Source organism: Bos indicus x Bos taurus, chromosome 10 (assembly GCF_003369695.1).
Source record: "Bos indicus x Bos taurus breed Angus x Brahman F1 hybrid chromosome 10, Bos_hybrid_MaternalHap_v2.0, whole genome shotgun sequence".
NCBI classification, from domain to species: Eukaryota; Metazoa; Chordata; class Mammalia; order Artiodactyla; family Bovidae; genus Bos; species Bos indicus x Bos taurus.
In genome coordinates this window covers 75,739,962-75,750,806 of record NC_040085.1, presented here as the reverse complement: position 1 = coordinate 75,750,806, position 10,845 = coordinate 75,739,962, and positions in this window count along the sequence as shown.

Below are 10,845 nucleotides of genomic sequence, written 5' to 3'. Positions count from 1 at the left end.
TTCATAAAAATGCCCTCTGGTTTATTTGCCGATTATCCCCCTCCTGTACCATGAGAGCAGAAACTTTGTCTTGTTGATGGGTACATCTTCTCCCCCAGAACACTCCCATAGATAGTCGGCTTTCCAGAAATAGTTGTGGCATTCCCCTCGCTTTTGAAGGTGGTTTTGAGGCAGTTTTACTGCCGCTCACTAAACTCTGAGCCCAGGGTGGAAAACGTTTCCCTGTTGTCTCTCTCCCTCACCAACGTGTTCACCACCCGAGAACATGGCCCTCTCCCTCATCTCATTTTTAGTTCTTTTGTGTTCAGTTCATTCCATCAACTTTTCCTTTGGGGACTCCCCCTACAGCCTCAGCCCTTTTCTGAATATCTTTCTTGTGCTCATGTTTTGGTTTTGTTTTTGTTGGTTTTTTTTGCCAGTTTCTTTGAGGTTTCACTGACAAAACTTGTAAATATTCAGGTTGTATTTGATTTTTTTAAAGGTGTTACGTTGTAATGATTTACTTTGTGAGTGTGTGGTGAGGACACTTATGATCTACTCTCGGCAGATTTCAAGTGTACAATACAATATTACTAACTATAGTCCAGATGCTAGGAAGAACTGAAGGCAAAAGGAGAAGGGGGTAGCAGAGGATGAGATGATTGGATGGCATCACTGACTCAATGGACATGAGTTTGAGCAAACTCCAGGAAATAGTGGAGAACAGAGGAGCCTGGAGTGCAGCAGTTCATGGGATCACAGAGTCAGACATGACTTAGTGACAGAACAAAAATAACAAAATCCGTGGTCACTGTCCTACACATTAGGAAAGGAAAGGAAAGTGAAGTCGCTCAGTCGTGTCCGACTCTTTACGACCCCACGGACTGTAGCATACCAGGCTCCTCCATCCATGGGATTTTCCAGGCAAGGGTACTGGAGTGGGTTGCCATTTCCTTCTCCAGGGGATCTTCCCAACCCAGGGATCGAACCTGGGTCTCCCACATTGCAGGCAGACGCTTTACCGTCTGAGCCACCAGGGAAGCCTCATTAGAACCTGTATCTTATAACTAGAAATGTAACTGAGCAAGTGGGTTTGTGACCTGCTGCACAATGGAAAGACCAAATACCAAGTCAATGGTCTTTTACAAAGAGAAACAAGTTTTATTGGACAGAGGAGTCTGGTGGGCTACAGTCCATGGGGTCCCAAATAGTCGGACACGACTGAGCGACTGAGCACACATGCAAACATTTCATAAAAAAGGGAAGGTTATTTCCTCCTTTGGTCCTTTTCAAAAGTCCCTTGTCTGTCGCCAGTGCAGTGAAACAAAGAGCAGAGCAACAGTCATCATTCCTTATCTGGTAGGAAGTCTGGCTTGAAAGAGCAATTTAAGCCTTGTGGCTCAGCTGGTAAAGAATCTGCCTGGAATGTGGGAGACCTGGGTTCCATCCTTGGCTCTGAAAGGCTACCTACTCCAGTATTCTGGCCTGGAGAATTCCATGGACTGTATAGTCCATGGGGTCGCAAAGAGTCGGACACAACTGAGCGACATTCACTTTCACTTTCAATGGCTCATAAGACCAAGTCTGTTTTTCTTTGTTCCATCCAGTTTTTGAAAGAGTGAGTCATACTTGGGTGTGGTAAACCCATGGTCTTATCCCCACTAATTTAAAGAGGAGTGAGTGCTCAACAGCACCTTGTATGCTCCTGTCCACTGAGGGACAAGTTGATGCTCAGGTCCTTGCTCTCTCCAGGTGTAGAGGAAGAACTTCCCCAGCCAGGAAGGGGAGCAGGACTTCCTCATGTGGGGAGACAGACTATTGGAGATAAACTCATGAATGGAAGTTAATATAGTGCTAAAATTTTAACACAGTTGGTGACTGCTAAGTCCTTTAAGACATCTATAGATTCTTCTGCCCAGACAGACACCTGGAATAGCCTACCATAAATATTTCAACAGTGCTTAATTTAAGCTTGCTTTTAGGAGCCACATTAATCTGTAGCAGGGCAACTGGCAAGGCCTTATCTCAAGTTAAATTAGTTTCTTGACATACTTTAACAATGTTCCTTTCTAATGTATGATTGATTTTCTCAGTTTTTCCTGTTGATTGTGGTCTCCGGGTTGGTGGTTGTTTTCAGCTAATGTGCAGTGTTTAGACACTTTTTGGGTTATGCTTGAGACAAAGGCAGGCCTCATTATCACTTTGAAGGGTACTAAACCATCTAATGGCTTCCCAGGTGGCACTAGTGATAAAGAACCCATCTGCCAATGCAGGAGACGTAAGAGACACCGGTTTGATCCCTGGGTCAGGAAGATGCCCTGGAGGAGCACGTGGCAACCTACTCCAGTGTTGCTGCCTGGAAAATCCCGTGGACAGAGGACCCTGGCGGGCTATAGTCCATAGGGTCACAAAGAGTCAGACTCGACCAAAATGACTTAGCACATAACACGTCAGAGACCATCCAAATTGGAGGATAATTTCCTTAAGAAGGGCTATAACAACTTTAGAGGCTTTTTGCTATCTGGGTGGAATATGCTTCCCCCCATCCTGAAAAACTCTACACAAACACCAACAGGTATCTAGAATTTCCTGCAGCTCGAAACATTTGAGTAAAGTCTATTTGCCAGTTCTCAGTGGGGCAGGTCCCTCTGTGTTGAGTCCCCAACTGGGGAACTCTGACAGCAGTCTTTGGGCTATTTTTGCACAAATCAAGCCATTCTGAGTGACTTGCTGTATAGTCGTTTGTAGGTTAGATCCCATTAAATACTTCTGAATCCATTTAAGGTGGCATCTCTCCCATAATTGGTACTATTATGAATGTGCTGCAGGGCTTCCCTGGTGGCTCAGATGGTAAAGAATCTGCCTGCAGTACATGAGACCTGGGTTCTATCCCTGGGTTGGGAAGATCCCCAGGAGAAGGGAATGGCAACCCACTCCAATATTCTTGCCAGGAGAATTCCATGGACAGAGGAACCTGGCAAACTACAATCCATGGGGTTGCAAAGAGTCAGACATGACTGAGCAACTAACATTTTCATTTCTGAGTGTGCTGCAGCATAATGTCCAGAAGTGTCTCAGGGATCAAAACAATTCCTTGTGCACAACATTTCCAGCCAGGCAATCAAGAGAGAAAACCTACTATCTGACCCTCTCTCTGTCCTTTTCTGAATACACTGACTGGTATTTTGACAAGTCAGTCTGTTAGAGAAGCGATCCCATCACAACTTGATAATTGCCTTAGCAAATCACCCATATATTGCAGTACAAGCCCTTCACTCAATATTAAGTTTCCAACCTTATTCCCCAAATAAGGTAGGGGAATTTTTAAATCCTCAAGGCAGGACTGTCCAACATTAGTCTTGGACTACCTGTGTTTCTGAGTCTGCCATTCAGAAGAAAATAGCTGCTGTGATTCTTCCTCAAATAGGAATGCAGGGAGAAAAGACACCATCTTTTAAGTCCCCAAACTGAGTACAAGCCATATTCTCTCAGAATAATTGTGAGCAGAGCAGACGCAGACTGCAACTCTTAAATTATTTCATTAATAGCCCTCAAGTTTGGACTAAGCGATATTCTGCTGAGTTTGACTTTTTGACCAAGAGAATAGGGGTTTTGTATGGGGACCTGCAGAGTTTCATCAGTTCTATTTTCAAAAACTTCTTGATAATTGTCTGGATTTCCTTTTTGTCCTCTTGTTTCAGAGGATATTATTTTAGATTAGGTGTCCCACCATCCCTTTTTAATGAGCTCTGTATTGGCTAAGTGTCCCATCATCCCTTTTTAATGAGATCTATGCATTTTTGTCACCCTGCTTATTTAACTTATATGCAGAGTACATCATGAGAAACACTGGACTGGAAGAAGCACAAGCTGGAATCAAGACTGCCGGGAGAAATATCAATAACTTCAGATATGCAGATGACACCACCCTTATGGCAGAAAGTGAAGAGGAACTCAAAAGCCTCTTGATAAGAGTGAAAGAGGAGAGTGAAAAAGTTGGCTTAAAGCTCAACATTCAGAAAACGAAGATCATGGCATCTGGTCCCATCACTTCATGGCAAATAGATGGGGAAACAGTGGAAACAGTGTCAGACTTTATTTTGGGGGGCTCCAAAATCACTGCAGATGGTGACTGCAGCCATGAAATTAAAAGACGCTTACTCCTTGGAAGAAAAGTTATGACCAACCTAGATAGCATATTGAAAAGCAGGGACATTACTTTGCCAACAAAGGTCTGTCTAGTCAAGGCTATGGTTTTTCCTGTGTTCATGTATGGATGTGAGAGTTGGACTGTGAAGAAGGCTGAGCACCAAAGAATTGATGCTTTTGAACTGTGGTGTCGGAGAAGACTCTTGAGAGTCCCTTGGACTGCAAGGAGATCCAACCAGTCCATTCTGAAGGAGATCAGCCCTGGGATCTCTTTGCAAGGAATGATGCTGAAGCTGAAACTCCAATACTTTGGCCACCTCATGCGAAGAGTTGACTCATTGGAAAAGACTCTGATGCTGGGAGGGATTGGGGGCAGGAGGAAAAGGGGACGACAGAGGATGAGATGGCTGGATGGCATCACCGACTCGATGGACAGAAGTTTGAGTGAACTCCGGGAGTTGGTGATGGACAGGGAGGCCTGGTATGCTGCAATTCATGGGGTGGCAAAGAGTCGGACATGACTGAGCGACTGAACTGAACTGATGCATTTTTGGCCTTCCCTGGGGTGCTATCTGCCCACCCTTTTGGTCTTATATTTCCATATACCTTGGTGGGGAAAGAGCTCTGTCTCCTTTTCTGGGATTTTTATGATTGTCATCTGTAGGCTTAAAGCTTGCTCTGGTGGGACTCTGATGTCAAGCCCTTCTGGCAGAAAAGTTCCTGGAACTTTACAAAGGAGATCTCCACCCAAAAGAGGGATTGGACACTCTGGTATGTATAAGAAACTATGTTTCAAAGTGAGGTCCCCTAGCTGGCCTTCAAGAGATTGGAAAAACAAACAACTTTGTACTTCTCCAGAGACTCCCATGAGACCCAGATGGATTGCCATGTTTTCTGTGACACCTTGATGTTACCTCTGCATCTATCAGAAAGTCAGTCAGCTCATTCCCTACTGTCATGGGGCTCCTGCAGAGAAACTGGAATTGGGCTCCTCAAGTCCCATGGAGGCCCTGGGCCTCTTCATTCATCATCAATGTCGCTCTTTCTACCATATGAGAAGCTCCCATTTTTGTTTTATTGCTTTTCCTTCTTATGTTTTAGCTCAGGGCAATCTTTTCCAATGCCTTTCCTCCTTACAACAAGTGCATTGTTCCTTCCACAATGGCTGTTTACCTCTCTTTAGGTTTTTGTTGAATTTTCTTGTATTTTTTGTTAAACCCAGCCTGTTGGCTATTTGCATTTAGGCCCCCACGGGATAATGACAAAGGGGAAATTGCCCTGCACAGGGAGGGGCTCCTGGTCTGCACTGGGTGCCCTGTCAGGTCTTAATTGGTTCCTCCGCCCCAGGAACTAACACAGGATTTTCCAATTGGTTCCTACACGGAGGGAGAGCTGGTCCCATCGCTTTGTGAGCCCCAGCATGGAAGCAGACATAGATGTTTTTCTGGAACTCCCTTACCTTCTCCATGATCCAAGGAATGTTGGCAATTTGATCTCTGGTTCCTCTGCCTTTTCTAAACCCAGCTTGTACAACTGGACGTTCTCTGATCATGTACTGTTGAAGACCAGCTTGAAGGATTTTGAGTAGAACCTTACTAACATGTGAAATGAGTGCAATTGTATTATAGTTTGAACATTCTTCAGCATTGCCCTTCTTTGGGAATGGAATGAAAACTGACCCTTTCCCGTCCTGTGCCCACTGCTGAGTTTTCCAAATTTACTCACATATTGAGTGCAGCACTTTAACAGCATCATGTTTTAGAATTTTAAATAGCTCAGCTGGAATTCCATCACCTCCACTGGCTTTATTGGTAGTAATACTTCCTAAAGCCCACTTCACTTCACACACCAGATGTCTATAAAATATACTAGATTGTTTTCAGCTATTTCTCCACTGACCTTCAAAATCATCATATCCAGTGTAAAAAAAAAAAAAATCAAACTAGGATTCTGGTTGAAATTTCATTAAGTATATAAATTCCTTTGGGAAGGGTAGATATTGTTATGACATTATTTCATCCTATTAATATCTTAGGAAGTTGTGACTCCATTTAGATATATTTTTTCCACATTTTAATAATATTTTTATAGTTTTATTTATTTGGGTCTTTTGCCTTTCTTGTAAACTTTATTTCTAGGTATTTATAGTTCGAGGTTTTATTAAAAATGGGATTTCCACCCCCCAGAAATTTAAATTTCTGTTTATTAAAACTGTTAACTTTTGTATTTTAATTTTGTATCCAGCCACATTTTTCGATCATTTTAATAACAAAAACTAACATTTTTGGAGAACTAACAACTAACAGCTAGACATTGTTTCAAGTCTTTTAGTGCATTAACTCATTTAATCCTCATAATATGCCTATAAGGTAGATACTATTATATCAGTTCTATAGATGAGGAAGTGAAGCTGTTAGTCTCAGTCGTGTCCAACTCTTTGTGACCCCATGGACTATAGCCTTCCAGGCTCCTCTGTCCATGGAATTCTCCAAGCAAAAAGACCAGAGTGGGTTGCCATTCCCTTCTCCAGGGGATCTTCCTGACCCAAGGATAGAACCTGGGTCTCCTGCATTGCAGGCAGATTCTTTACCATCTGAGCCACCAAGGAAGCCCATAGATGAGGAAACTGAGTCATAAAGTTGAATTTCTTAATCCTTCCTGGAAAACAATCTTCTAACCTGAAATTGAAGATTTTACTATTTAGTGATATTTTGGTGATTTTTTTATCTTATCGTATTGCCTAAAACTTATAAAACTGTATTGAATAACAGGAGAAATAATACATGTTTTTTTCTTATTTTAATAGAACTATTATAAATAGAGATTATAGGCAAATCCAAATGTACCCTGGTAATCTGATAAAGAACTGCTGCTGCTAAGTTGCTTCAGTCGTGTCCAACTCTGTGTGACCCCATAGACGGCAGCCCACCAGGCTCCCCCATCCCTGGGATTCTCCAGGCAAGAACACTGGAGTGGGGTGCCATTGCCTTCTCCAGATAAAGAACTATATGCTTTCAAATAATGATATTATTATTATTAGGGAGCAAAGAAAAAATAAAGAGATTTATATGTACAAGTATCTTCCATCATCCCAACTGAATGCACAATTACAGAGAATACCAAGGAGAGATAAGAAGGCCTTCTTCAATGAACAATGCAAAGAAATAGAAGAGAACAATAGAATGGGAAAGATGAGACCTCTTCAATAAAATTGGAGATATCAAAGAAATATTTCACGCAAGGATGGGCATAATACAGGACAGAAATGGTAAAGACTTAACAAAGGCAGAAGAAATTAAGAAATGGCAAGAATACACAGAGGAACTGTACAAAAAAGGTCTTGATGACCCGGAAAACCACAATGGTATGGTCACTCACCTAGAGCCAGACATCCTGGAATGTGAAGTCAAGTGGGCCTTAGGATGCTTTACTACCAATAAAGCTAGTGGAGGTGATGGAATTCCAGCTGAGCTATTTGAAATACTAAAAGATGATGGTGTTGCAATGGAATATTAGTCATTAAAAACTGCATTTGAATCAGTTCTAATGAGGTGGATGAAACTGGAGCCTCTTATACAGAGTGAAGTAAGTCAGAAAGAAAAACACCAATACAGTATACTAATGCATATATATGGAATTTAGAAAGATGGTAATAATGACCCTATACGCAAGACAGCAAAAGAGACACAGATGTAAAGAACAGTCTTTTGGACTCTATGGGAGAATGCAAGGGTGGGATGATTTGAGAGAATAGCATTGAAAAGTGTATATTATCGTATGTAAAACAGATCTCCAGTTCAGGTTAGATGCATGAGACAGGGTGCTCAGGGCTGGTGCACTGGGATGACCCTGAGGGATGGGATGGGGAGGGAGGTGGGAGGGGGATTCAGGATGGGGAACACATGTACACCCATGGCTGATTCATGTGAATGTATGGCAAAAACCACTACAATATTGTAAAGTAATTAGCCTCCAATTAAAATAAATTAATTAATTAAAAAAAAGATGATGGTGTTAAAGTGCTGTACTCAATATGTCAGCAAATTTGGAAAACCCAGCAGTGGCCATAGGAGTGGAAACAGTCACTTTTCAACCCAATTCCAAAGAAGGGGAGCGCTAAAGAATGTTCAAACTACCAGACAATCGTGCTCACTTCCCATGCTAGTAAGGTTATGCTCAAAATCCTTCAAGCTAGGCTTTACCAGTACTTGAATTGAAAACTTCCGGATGTTCAACTGGATTTAGAAAAGACCAAGGAACCAGAGATCGAATTGCCAACATTTGTTGGATCATAGAGAAAGGAAGGGAGTTCCAGAAAAACATCTACTCTGCTTCATCGACTACGCAAAACCCTTTGACTGTATGGATCATGACGAATTTTGGAAAATTCTTATAGAGATGGGAATACCAGACCATCTTACCTGCCTACTATGTGGGTCAAGAAGCAACAGTTAGAACCTTACATGGAACAACTGATTGGTTCAAAATTGGGAAAGGAGTATGACAAAGCTGCATATTATCACTCTATTTATTTAACTTATATGCAGAGTATATCATGTGAAATGTTGAGCTGGAGGAGTTACAAGGTGGCATCAAAACAGGTAGGATAAATATCTAAAAGCTCAAGATCTGCAGATGATAACCATCATAATGACGGAAGTGAAGAGGACCTAAAGCGCCTCTTGAAAAGGGAGAAGGAGGAGAGTGAAAAAACTAGCCTGAAACTGAACATTCCAAAAACTAAGATCATGGCATCTAAATCACTTCATGGCAAATAGAAGGGGAAAAAGCAGAAGCAGTGACAGATTTTATTTTTCCTTGGGCTCCCAAATCACTGCGTATAGTGACTGCAGCCATGAAATTAGAAGACACTTGCTCTTTGGAAGGAAAGTTATGACAAACCTAGACAGCATATTAAAAAGCAGAGACATCACTTTGCTTATGAAGGTTGTATAGAAAGCTTTTGTTTTCCCAGTAGTTATGTACAGATGTGAGAGTTGTATCATAAAGAAGGCTGAGGGCCAAAGAATTGATTCTTTCGAACTGTGATCCTGGAGAAGACTCTTGAGAGTCCTTTCGACTGCAAGGAGATCAAATCAGTTAATCCAAAGGGAAATCAACCCTGAATACTCATTGGAAGGACTGATGCTGAAGCTGAAGCTCCAATCCTTTGGCTATCTGGTGGAAAGATCAGACTCGTTGGAAAAGACCCTGATGCTGGGAAAGATGGTAGGCAAAATAAGAGGGTGGCAGAGGATGAGATAGATAGAAAACATCACCAACTCAATGGACATGAATTTGAGCGACTCTGGGAGATAGTGAAGGACAGGGAAGCCTGTTCTTGGGGTTGCAAAAGAGTTGGACACGACTTAGTGACTTAACAACAACAACTAATATTCACTGAAGAAACATCAAAAGATATAGAGGCAAGAAGAAAAAAAATCTAAAACAAGCCAAAAAATGAATCTAGAGTGACAGAAAACAATCAACGGTTGCTTGAGGGAAGTCGAGGGATAACTGCAGAGGGGACCAAGAACTTGTGAGAGATGAAAATGTCCTGTACCTTGATTTGAGTGGTTGTTACATTTGTATGTACTTTTGTCAAAACTCATCAACCTGTACACTTAATACAGGTGACTTTTATTGTACGTAATTATACCTCATAAGGGCTTCCCCGATAGCTCAGCTGGTAAAGAATCTACCTGCAATGCAGGAGACCCTGGTTCGATCCCTGGGTTGGGAAGATCCGCAGGAGAAGGGATAGGCTACTCATTCTAGTATTCTTGGGCTTTCCTGTGGCTCAGCTGGTAAAGAATCTGCCCACAATGTGGGGGATAGGCTACTCACTCTAGTATTCTTGGGCTTTCCTGTGGCTCAGCTGGTAAAGAATCTGCCCACAATGCGGGAGACCTGGGTTCAATCCCTGAGTTGGGAAGATCCCCTGGGAAAGGGAAAGGCTACCCTCTCCAGTTCTCTCTGATGGAAAATTAAGATGCTTCCAGTTTTTTCCTCTTATAAACACTACTGTGAATGTCCTTGTAACTAAACATTTGAGCACAAATCCTCCGTTATTGCCACAGAATGAATTTTTACTAGTAAAATTACTAGTAGAGGCAAAAGTGGCTCACATTTTTTAAGTAATTTGATGTATCTTCCAAAACTGCCTTCCCTAAAATCTACGCTAATTTATGGGCCCACTAGCAGTCTCTTGGTCTTGACTATGGACCAACCTGCATCATGGGTCTCCATGAAAACAGACACAAGGTAAATCCCACCAATTGTCATAACCTGAAATCTCACGTTAGAAGTTATTGAACTTTGGCAGAGTCAGTGACTCAGCCCTGAACTGGATTCAAGGTCCGTGAATGTTGAGGAATGTGAGACCACAGGGCTCAGTTGCTGCTGCTGCTGCGTCACTTCAGTCGTGTCCGACTCTATGCGACCCCATAGACGGCAGCCCACCAGGCTCCCCCGTCCCTGGGATTCTCCAGGCAAGAACACTGGAGTGGGTTGCCATTTCCTTCTTCAATGTATGAAAGTGAAAAGTGAAAGTGAAGTCACTGAGTCGTGTTCGATTCCTAGCGACCCCATGGACTGCAGCCCATCATGCTCCTCCATCCATGGGATTTACCAGGCAAGAGTACTGGAGTGAGGTGCCATCGCCTTCTCTGACAGGGCTCAATTAGGACTGAGGATATCCAGGACTCAGACTCAGGA